This window comes from Chiloscyllium plagiosum, unplaced genomic scaffold (assembly GCF_037043375.1).
Source record: "Chiloscyllium plagiosum isolate Xiang-an unplaced genomic scaffold, Cpla_swu_hap1 HiC_scaffold_27, whole genome shotgun sequence".
Taxonomy (NCBI): Eukaryota; Metazoa; Chordata; class Chondrichthyes; order Orectolobiformes; family Hemiscylliidae; genus Chiloscyllium; species Chiloscyllium plagiosum.
This window is the reverse complement of record NW_028270165.1, coordinates 82,215,785-82,228,208: the sequence shown is the minus strand read 5'-3', so window position 1 is coordinate 82,228,208 and position 12,424 is coordinate 82,215,785.

Sequence of the window (12,424 nt, the reverse complement as noted above, 5' to 3'; positions counted from 1 at the left end):
GATGGGTTCTGGAAAGGCCTCTGTATGAATAGGAAGGGTTGAGAGAGATATGAGCCAAATACTGGCAAACAGATCACTAGATTAATTTAGGATGTGTGGTCGGCGTGGACCAAAAGGTTTGTTTCTGTGCTCTGCAATTCTATGACTCTATTTCTACATATTCTGTACCAATTTCACAAGACTAGGAATAGTTCATTCCTCCCTCACAGCCTGTTCTCAACTGTGGCTTAACTGCAAGTTTCAGAATGATGTCTGCAGTTTTTTTGAAGCAATTGAATATGCTTTCAGACTTTATTGATGTTTCTAAATACATTATTTTAGCTATTCTCAATGTTTTAAAGATCAGCCATTTCGCTGGTTCAGTGGTTAGCGCTGCTGCCTCTCACTGCAAGGGATCCGGGTTCGATCCCACCGTCTGGCAACTGTGTGTGGGATTTGCACATTCCTCTGCCCTCCTTTCAGTGCTCCAGTTTCCACCCATGGTCACAAAGATGGGCAGGTTAGGGTGGATTGGCCTTGCTAAATTGCCCCACAGTGTTCAGAGATGGGTTTTGGGGTGGGATGCTCTTCGGAGGGTCAGTGTGGACTCGATGGGCCGAATGGCCTGCTCCCACAGTGTGCGTATTCTATGATTACAAGAGTTGTCAAACCAATTTTAATTGGTGAAGTAGAAGACCAGGAGGCAATCTTTATGCAGTTTTCCATTCATTCACAGAGTGAAACTTTAGAATTGTATCACTCTGAGCTCTACTCCAATCTCCATTTACGACAGAGATGAGGAGAAACTTCTTCACCCAGAGAGTGGTGGCTGTGTGGAATGCTCTGCCCCAGAGGGCAGTGGAGGCCCAGTCTCTGGATTCATTTAAGAAAGAGTTGGATAGAGCTCTCAAAGATAGTGAAATCAAGGGTGATGGAGATAAGGCAGGAAGAGGATACTGATTAGGAATGATCAGCCATGATCATATTGAATGGCGGTGCAGGCTCGAAGGGCAAAATGGCCTACTCCTGCACCTATTGTCTATTGTCAATGTCAATAAATGTCTTTTTATCTGTCCTCAAACAATCATATAATCAATATGTCCCTCCTTAACCTTGATTTTTTAAAGTTAGCAGTTTCTTCCTTTAGATAAACCTTATCAATCAAAACACAAAACATCGTTTCAAACCTAATTAAAGATTTTTCAAGTTCTGTACAAATCTTCTGGGATCCCCAGTAATCATCCCATATGAGCTGTTATCTTCATCAAATAATCTGACAATTATTGACTGCTATCAAGCTCTTCCGTCCCAGGAAATTTCCTTTCTCTGCAAAGTTTGGTTCATGTTGGCAAGTTCAATCCTCCTCCATTTCCCAAGAACACAGTTTAAAACGTGTTACATTCTCAGTATCTGTTTAACGCTCAGTGGGAAAACTGTTTTCACTCTCACAGTTATACAGAATTCCTCCAAAATGTTTTGAGGAATGCACTGCTCCCACAAGAGCTGGTGGTTCCACACTTAAAATACTATTAACAGCACTTTTACTAATTTACCCACCTTCCCAGGATACAGGATTTCTCTCACCAGAAACTGTGCCCCCTGAAAAAAATCCAGCAGGAAGATCATTATGCAGCTATCAGTAAAAATGTCTCATTTGGGTCACCCAGTGATAGAAATGGAAGAACCTGTCTCTTCAAGAGAGATATCCGCTGGCCTTGTGTTGGTGCTTGCTTGGTTGTCTTTGCTGTTTCCCCTCTAACTGTTCAAAACATCTGGTTTTATACCCCAAAACATCAGATCATTTCATTGGTTTGGTGTCATTCCAAAGAGTAAAATTCAAATTCGATAGGGGTATCAGGGGCATACTTTAAACTGATTGGCTGAATTGAATTTGTTTTTGTTCCATGGCAACACAACCCCAGCTATTTGTTTCAACCAAATGTTACATTTTTAAATTGTTCAGCACACTTTGTGCTTTCAGTCAGTCCTTGCTCGCTTCCTCTCTCTCAAAAAGGTACACTACACACCTACACCTTCATTACACCATCCAAATGTCTTTTAAATGTTGTAACTATACCTATGTCTATCACTTCTGGAAGTTCATTCACTCACAAACTAACGTCTATGAAAAAAACGTTATCCCTCAGGTTCCTTTTAAAATCTCACTCCTCTCACCTTAAAAAAATGTCTCCCAGTTTTTAATTCTCCTTCACTGAAGGAACAGAAATTTGCTAATCACTTTACCTACAACCTTCATGATTTTATAAATTTCTCAACCTCTTACGCTCCAGTGAAAAAAGTCCAAGCCTCTCCTTATAACTTGAACCCTTCATCCTGGTAACATCCTGGGAAAGCTTTTCCAAACCTTCTCCAATAGTATTCTTCCTATAACAGGGCGACCAGAACTGTACTCAGTACACTAAAAGTGGCCTCATCAACATCCTGTACAACCTCAACATGACATCCCAACTCCAACACTGAATGACGTGAAAAATGAAAGCAAGTGTGCTAAACACCACCTTAACCACCCTGTTTACCGGTGATGCAACTTTCAAAGAACTCCCCCCCCCCCCCCCCCCCCCCTCGCCACCAGGTCTCTCTGTTCTACCATTACCATTTACTGTACAAGTCTTGCCCTTGTTTGCTTTACCAAAATGCAACCCCTCGCTTTTATCCACACGCTCTCTCTCAGGTACACACACAAATACACCCTTTCCACAGGCTTACACTCCATCACACTTACACTTTACCAAGTTAAAAAATCACACAACACCAGGTTATAGTCCAACAGGTTTAATTGGAAGCATTAGCGTTCAGAGCGCCGCTCCTTCATCAGGTGGTTGTGGAGGACACAATTATAAGACACAGAATTTATAGCAAAAGTTTACAGTGTGATGTAGCTGAAATTATACATTAAAAATACCTTGATTGTTTGTTGAGTTTTTCATCTGTTCGAATACCATGATAGTTTCACTTTTTTCATATGTAAATTAAAAAAGGTTTTGTGATTTACATCAGTTACATTTTCAGGTTAACTGTAACAATTGACGTTAGCGAACACCAATTGTTACAGTTAACCTGAGAACATTTAAGAGGCATTTGGACGGGTATATGAATAGGAAGGGTTTGGAAGGATATAGGCAGGGTGCTGGCAGGTGGGACTAGATTGCGTTGGGATATCTGGTCGGCATGGATGGGTTGGACCGAAGGGTCTGTTTCCATGCTGTACATCTCTATGACTATTTACATATGAAAGAAGTGAAACTATCATGGTTTTTGAACAGATGAAAGACTCAACAAACAATCAAGGTATTTTTCTATGTATAATTTCAGTTACATCACACTGTAAATTTTTGCTATAAATTCTGTGCCTTACAATTGTGTCCTCCACAACCACCCGATGAAGGAGCGGCGTTCCAAAAGCTAGTGCTTCCAATTAAACCTATTGGACTATCACCTGGTGTTGTGTGATTTTTAACCTTGTACACCCCAGTCCAAGACCAGCATCTCCAAATCATGACACTTTACCAAGCATGCAAACACGCACTCTCTTATGTGCGCACACACACACACACAATTCTATGGGGCAAATTTGGATTTTCAGAATTATATTTGCAGATACATTCAGTTTTCCGCAAAATGTGTGCAATCTGCAGGCAGTCAAGCCATGTCATATTTTATAAATCCCTACTTTGAAAATACAACCAGTCTAACTCAAGATTGGGATACAGACAGACTCAAACCTTACACTTTTAATGCATTGACTGAGGTGAGATGTCACCTCTTTTTATAAAACCTGAAGTTATCTGGAGAATGTGACTTAAAACTAGTTCTGGGATTTACATATTAATGAACAGAAACCTTCAACCCATTCCACAAGAAGAAAGACTTAACAGCAATCTAAGTTGGTTCAATATATCATTTCAATTGCATGACACTAATCTTTTGCTATAAATTCTGTGCCTTATGATCCTGCTCCACAGCTACCTGATGAAGGAGCAGTTTTCCGAAAGCTAGTCCTTCCAAATAAACCTATTGGATTATAACCTGGTGTTGTGTGATTTTTAGTTTCTAGTGAACACAGCCCACACGTTCCTGCTGCAGGCAGTAAACTTTACAATGCAGATGAAACAACGCAGTAAGTGCAGAGATGACAAACTTAACAGTTTCTAACAATACTAGCTACTAGTTCACTGCTCCTTCTGATACATAACATTGGAAGCTTAGTGTTAGAGGCTGAAAGAAATTAGCAGCTTTAAAACAAAAACCTGTTGGACCTCATAGATATCAGTGTCTGAGTCTGATGGTAAGTTCAGGTCACCTTTATTGTGATACAACTTCAGTACTGCTTCAGATCTCCCCAGCAAAAAGGCATATGAAAACCAATTTATTTCATTTAAAAACAGTTCAAGGTCAAAGTGCATACACTCCCCATCCCCACTTTCTTTACTATTGGTCAGCACAGACGTGTCCCTTTGTAATTGGATCCTTGGTACAGCCTTAACCCAGAGGAAGTATTGCCTCACTCAGCAATTTCAACCTATGCTCTGTATCCAAGTAAATTTCTTCCCACCTATTTTCCAAGCATGAGGGAGCGTAGTCAAGAGTCCACCACATTGCTGTGGGTCTGGAGTCACGTATAGGTCAGATCAGGTAAAGGATGCAGCTGGGATGACTGAGTGAATCCTTTCCCACAACGGCAGTTTCCCTCCCTCAAATGGACATGAATGAATCAGATGGGGGTTTTCTTTGTTGCCCTGAAAACGGTTTCATTGTTAGATTCTGAACTCCAGATTTCTGACCAAATTCCAATTCCGTCATCTGCCACAACAGGATTCAAACCTGTGAGTTTCCAGACCTGGGTTGATAGTCCAGTCACTAATGGGACTCGGCCATTGTTCTTTCAATTCCCCTGCAATGGCACGTGAATTTACTGGTGCCTCCACAGGTGGGAGGAGCTGGAGAAGCCTTCCTGCACTGAGAGCGGGGGAGTGGGCTGTCTCCAGCGTGGACCAGCTGGTGGGTCAGCAGGCTGGAAGAATCAATTAATTCCTCCTCACATTCAGAGCAGGTGAACGGCATCTTCCCTGTGTGGACCCGCTCATGTTGCTGTACGTTGCCCACAAGCCCTTCCTGCACACGGGACATGTGAATAGCCTCTCTCCCGTGTAGACCTGCTGGTGGATCAGCAGTGTAGATGACTGCACGAACCCCCTCCCGCACATGGGATACGTGAATGGCTTCTCTCCTGTGTGGACCTGCTGCTGCATCTGCAGGTTGTTCATCCACCTGAATCCCTGCCCGTACATGGAACAGGTGAATGGCCTATCCCTGGTGTGAATGCGTCTGAGAGTTTCTAGCACCGAGGGGCAAGGGAACCCTTTCTCCCAATACTCACATTTCCACGGTTTCCCAATAGGGAGAGCTTTCCTTGTGTTGCTCTGGATTTGAAATTACAGACAAAATGTGTTCACAGTCTCTCCCCACCGTGAATGGTGAGAGTTTTATCCCCCAAGCTGAGTCATTAGGTTGAAGCAGTTTTCACAGTCAGCGCACTGAATCTCCCTCACTTGTGTGTCTCAGTATTCTTCCTGCCACACCAGTATCCAAAATCTCTCAAGCAAACAAAAGCAAACATTTCATCTCAATTTGAACAGTTGCTGATATTCAAGTCCCAATGAATCAAGTGTCTCTGTCAGAAGTTCTTGTGTCATTTGCTTTCAGATTTCTTTCCACATGTCTTCCTGCAAAAGAAATTCACAAAATATGTGATTAATGTCACTACAGTTAAATAAACATAACATAGGCGGCAATTCCTGTTTGCCAGATGCCTGCTGATCACATATTATCCAGGACACAGAAACCTGAATACCCTCATGCAGCCAGATAGCCTTGTGTGTGTATGGAGGAAAACTTCATTTAGGTAACAATTAGCTTGATCAAGCTGCTTCCAAAGTTGCTGGAAATGAAGCTGAATCAGGGACATGATAATGAAATGTCAAGGTTGCTTGAGAAAAGAAAACCAGTAAATTTGCTGAATGACTTCCTGCTGTCCAAGCTTGCCACAAGGTTGGAATTCTCCTCTGGAAAGACGGTTGATGGGGCCCTCACCAAGATGGCTGCCCGCGCTCCCCGCCCCAAGACAGCGCCTTACCCTGACAAAGATGGCGGCAGGTTGCACCGGCAACCCGAGAGGTCCCTTCCCAATGAAGTGAACACTGTGGGTTTTATTCCGAGGCCTCGGGCCTCCCCCTCGGAGTTTATAAACTCCCCAGTCTCCCTCCTCCCGCGGTTCCCAATCCTACCCTGTCTCACTGTCTCCTCTCCCCGGGGGCAGGAGCCAGGTCTTGGCGCTCGGGCCTGGCGACCTCCCCGGGATGTTCCTGAAACCTGGTCCTGTTCTGAAGGAGGATCCCCGGACCCGAAACACCTCCTCACATTCCTCCCGACACGAGCTGCCGGACCTGCTCAGCTTTTCCAGCGGCTCCTGTTCTTGTTCCTTCAGCCGCCGGCGCCATTCCTCTCCCACACTGCCTTTGTCCTGCTACAGGACCTACACTGCACATGCGCCAGTTCACAAGGGGCGGGGTCCGAGCTCGTGACGTCACTCTACGTGCAGCGGGCGTGGCTACATTGGTCATCCAACCAATCGGAGACAACGGGCGGGGAGATCGTGTTCCTTGCCCCAAGACAACTGAAAGGTCCGGGTTTTATTAAAGTTTTAACGGAGAATATTTTTGAATTTTTCAGTCTTTTTCGAAATATTATTCCAGACCTCTGGAAGGCTCAAACATTGGAAAACTTTCAAACATAAACAAAAGGATATTCATAAATGAATAAAGGTAAATTACAAAAGAAACCTCGCACAAAATATCAAAAAGTGTAGCAAAAGCTTCTGTTGATACGCTAAAGGGAACAGAGTCACTAAGGTAAATGTTGGTCCCTCGGAAGATGAAACCGGTGACTTAAGGGGGGAACACCGAAATGGCAGAGATGCTAAGTCAATGCTTTTCCTCAGTTTTCAAGTTGGAGGACAATAGTACAATTCCTATTGGAACGGACAAGTCAGAGGCTACAGAAACAGTAAAACTTAAACAATCAACGTCGATAGGGAAAAGGTACACAGCACACTATTAGGATTGAGGGCAGACAAGTCCACTGGGCCTGATAGCCTACATCCCAGGGCACCATATGGACTTCACTAAGGGGTTTGACAAGGTTCCCCATGGAAGATTGGTTAGCAAGGTTAGATATCATGGAATAGAGGGAGAACTAGCCATTTGGATACAGAATCGGCTCAAAGGAAGAAAACAGAGGATGGTGGTGAAGTGTTGCTTTTCAGACTGGAGGCCTGTGATCAAGGATGGGTGCTGGGTCCACTGCTTTTGGTCATTTATATAAATGATGTGGATGTCAATATAGGAGGTATAGTAAATAAGTCTGCAGATGACACCAAAATTGGAGGTATAATGGACAGCAAAGACGGTTAGCTCAGAGCACAACACGATCTTAATCAGATGGGCCAATGGACTGAGGAATAGCAGATGGAGTTTAATTTAGATAAATATGAGGTGCTGCATTTCAGAAAAGCAAACCAGAGGAGGACTTCTCTATTTAATGATAAGGTCTGAGGGAGTGTTCCTCAACAAAGAGACCTTGGAGTGCAAGTTCATAGTTCCTTGAAAGTAGTCACAGGTAGGCAGAATATCCAAGAAGGCATTTGGTGTGCTTTCCTTTATTGGTCAGAGTATCGAGTATAGAAGTTGGGAGGTGATGTTGCTGCTGTACAGGACATCGGTTAGGCCACTTTTGGAATATTATGTGCAGTTCTGCTCTCTTTCCTATTGGAAGTTGGTTGTGAAACATGAAAGGGTTCAGAAAAGATTTACAAGGATGTTGCCAGGGTTGTAAGATTTGAGCTAACGGGAGAAAGTGAATAAGTTGCGGCTGTTAACCCTAGAACATCGGACGCTACGGGGTGACCTTATAGAGGTTTATAAAATCATGAGGGGCATTGATAGCATAAACAGACAAGGTCTTTTCCCTGAATTGAGGGAGTCGAGAACTAGATGGCATACATTTACGGTGAGAGGGGAAAGAAATAAAAGGGACTTAAGGGACAACTTTTTAACGCAGAGCATGTGCGGTATGGAATTAGCTGATTGAGGAAGTCGTGGAGGCTAGTATAATTACGACACTTAAAAGGCATCTGGATGGGTACATGAATAGGAAGGGTTTAGGGGGATATGGGCCAAGTGCTAGCAAATGGAACTAGACTGTTTAGGATAACTGGTCAACATGGATGAGTTGGACTGAAGGGACTCTTTCCATGCTGTAATTCGTGTGACTCTGTGGAATTCTCTGCACAAGGGAGCAGATGAGGCATTAATTATATTCAAGACACAGTTGGATGGGATATTGCATGGAGGGGAATTAAGGGTAGATGGATTAATGCAGGTAGGAGGAGCTGAGTTGATGGATAGATCAGCCATCATCTGAATGAATGGTGGAGCAGGCTCGACAGGCCAAATAGCCGACTCCTGCTTCTATTACTATGAAACGATAACTCTGCATTTCCCATGGCTAACCTGTCTAACCTGCACATCCCTGGACATGATGGGCAATTCCAAATCAAGGCAGGTGAGCAATGTAGTCATGTGGAAAGTGCATGTCAGAGAACAATAGAAAGGGACAGGGGGAATAAATGTAGCACCAATCAAAGCTAGATTGAAAAGATCACAAAAATTGAAACGAAAGACTGTGTCTGAATGTGTGCTGCACTGTAAGAAAAGTAAATGAATTGACTGAAGAAAATAAGTGTGATCTGGGACTCCTTACAGAGACATGGTTTTAGGATGACAATGATTGGATCCTGAATATTGATGGTACGTGACATTCAAATCAAATGGGAAGTTCGGTAAAGGTAGAGAGTTGGCAATGCAAATCAAAGCACTGATAACATGGTAGTCTGGTGTCAGCTTGGATTTCAGGTCCTGACTTCTCTGTCCTCTGTTGGTCTCCCCGTTCCCACAGAGCTAGGTGTTGTCTGTTCTCAGTTCTGCTGGATTTCTATTGAAGCTTTGACAGGCCAGCCCACCACCCCGCCCGCCCAACCGCACCGCACCCCCCCCCCCCCCCCCACCCCGCCCCGGCCTTTTACACCTTCCCGAAAAATAAAACATTCAGTCGATCAAGGCCCAACCCACAATTTCCCAGCCTGTCAACCATCAGACAGAGAGAGTCATCTTGGCAGGTAATAAAACAAGTAAAGTGAAAATGATTGTCCTCAAGTTTCTCTCTGAGGTTCGCACTGCCTTCACCTGTCCAACACCCAATTCTAGATACTTGGAACTCTTGCACAATTAAATAATGAGAAGTTCAAATCCATTATGTCCAAATCACACTGCAAACACCACTCCCATCTATCCTCATGCCAAATGTGTGAGGCTGAAGTATATTTGATTTGATTACATTACAGTGTGTAAACAGGCCCTTCGGCCCAACAAGTCCACACCGACACGCCAAAGCGCAACCCACCTATACCCCGACATTGCCCCTGACCTAACACGACGGGCAAACATGGCCAATTCACTTAACCTGCACATCTTTGGACAGTGGGAGAAAACCAGAGCACGCAGACTCGGGGAGAACGTGCAAATTCCACACAGTCAGTCGCCTGTTGCGGGAACTGAACCCAGATCTCAGGCGCTGTGAGGCAGCAGTGCTAACCACTGTGCCAACCAGAAGTAGCCGCTGGAAAGCTTGGTAAATGCTTTACCTCTCAGATGAGCTGCATGTCCACACTTTCATTGGGACCACCTCTTCAAATCTCAGGAATAATTTCTTACCCTGCCCCACCTCAGTTCATCTGATTCTGAAAATTACACTATGCCTTTGTCACCTCTTGAGTTTGATTCTTCTGTCACACACCTGAAGGCCTGAAACATTCTACTCCCCATAAATCTGAGGTCATCCAAATCGCTAAACAAGAAACAAATAACTGTGGATGCTGGAAATCTGAAACAGAAACAAAATCAAAAATTGCTGGAGAAGCTCAGTAGGTCTGAGAGCATCAATGGGCAGACAGTACAGTCAACATTTCAGGTCCAGTGATCTCCTTTCGTTCCAGATCACAGCTGCTTCTCGCCTTCCTCACACCAAGTTCATTTAATCTATGATTGCTGTGCCTGCTGACGCACACAGGTTCCTGGTGATGCAGCAGATCCATTATAAAATGTTAATCTTTGCTCATAGTCTTGTCCCTCGCTATCACTATCATCTTCTCCAGCTCTAAACCTCTGAACTCAAGGAGCTCAGTAAATGCCCAACATTCTCATTCAAACTGACATCGAACCCCAGGGTTTCCTGATGAAGGGCTTTTGCCCGAAACATCGATTCTCCTGCTCCTCGGATGCTGCCTGACCTGCTGTGCTTTTCCAGCACCACTCTCTAGAATCTAACTCCAAGGGTCTGAAGTCTGGAACTCAGAATAGCACAATTAGGTATAGCAAATAGATGCTAAAGACGTTCAGGTCCCATGTATGAGTAAGATTGAGGAGTGCAGCTTAACAGTCGTAGCAAACTACAAACCACCAAAATTATCATGTGAATGAGACAGAGGTCAGAAAGACTCACCACACGACTCCAGTCAAATATTCAAACATTACTCGAGGAAAAGCCTGTAAATGCCCCCCGCCCATTAGGGCGGCACGGTGGCTCGGGCGGTGGTTCCCACCTTGGGCAACTGTCTGTGTGGAGTTTGCACATTCTCCCCGTGTCTGCGTGGGTTTCCTCCGGGTGCTCCGGTTTCCTCCCACAATCCAAAACTGTGCAGGTTAGGTGAATTAGCCATGCTAAATTGCCCATAGTGTTAGGTGGATTAGCCAGGGGTAAATGTAGGGGAATGGATCTGGGTGAGTTGCTCTTCGGAGGGTTGATGTTGGGCAGAATAGCCTGTTTCCACACTGTAGGTAATCTAATCTAATCTGTGAGAGGAGTTTCTCGGAGCCATCACTGTCAGTGTTGGACCGAAATTGACATCATTCTCCCTTCCGGCCTCCGGACCATCAGTCCGCATGTTCCCAACTCCAGCCCATGTGCCTGTAAGCGCGCATTGCGCGTGCTCGTGGGACTCCTGCATTAAGAATGGGGTGCGATCACATTCGCATGCCATGTTGGGTAAAATTTATGCCACGGAAGCCCGCGATTTTACATTCGACAGAACAATTATAGATTGGTCGCTGAAAAAAGTTCAAAATTAATAAACATGGAAATTTTCTGAAAGGTAGCTAGATTCAAGCAACGGTTTTATAGACTGGAATCTAATCAAGAGATGAGGCTTGTTAACTGACAGAATAACACAATCAGAAGTGATCTACAGACGGAAATTTGATTGAGGGAATCAGGATGATTAAATCCAATATAACAGAAAACTGAGTGTGTAATACAGGCTATAATCTAATTGAGGGGTTCGGGATTGTTTGTATATAGAATAACATACTCGGGAATGAATTACAGACTGGAACCTAATCAAGAGGATCATTGTGATTTATATAGAGAATAACATACGCAATAGTAAATTACATCCTGGAATCTAATCAAAGCACCTTGATGCCACACTGGGTCGAATGCAGCCTTGAGATCAAGGGCTGTCAATCTCATCTCACCTCTAGGATTAAGCTTTTTTGTCCATGTTTTAACCAAGGCTAGAATGAGGTTAGTACCTGAGTGAGACTGGTGGTACTGAGAGGATGTTATTCGATATTTTGCATACCTTTATCGATAATCGAGAGTATATTGATAGGACGATTAATCCTGAGTTGGATGTGTCCTGCTACTTGTGCACAGGCAATCTGGCAAATTTCCAGATTGTTGGGGAGATGCCAATGTTGTAACTGCACTGAAGAGCTGAGAAAACTGAATGCAGTTTGTATTACACTCGGAGCAAGTGGATGATCTCTCCCCAGTGTGAACTCATTGATGTGTCGGCAGAAGTGAATTGTTTTACACACTCTCACCAGAATGAATATGTTGATGTATCAGCGGGTTGTGGGACTATCCGAATCCCTTTGCAAAATCTGAGCAAGTAAATAATTTATCTCCAGTGTGAACTCGCTGATGTTGCAACTAGTTTGATGTCCGTGCAAATTCCTTCCCACATGCAGGGGACATAAACAGCCTGTCCCCAGTGTGAACTCGTTGGTGCACAGTGAGGTTGACTGACTGTGTGAAACACTTTCCACAGAGGTTCAGCTAAATGGTATCTCCTCAGTGTGATAAGCAATTTTTTTTCTGGAAGCTGGAATACACTGTGAATCCCTTTCCACATGTAAAGCAGGCAAAAGCTCATTTCCAGTGTGACTGTATCAATCAATTTCCAGCGAGTCAGGGTAACTACAATCTCTTCCCATAATCTCCACATTTACATGGTTGCATCATGGTGTTG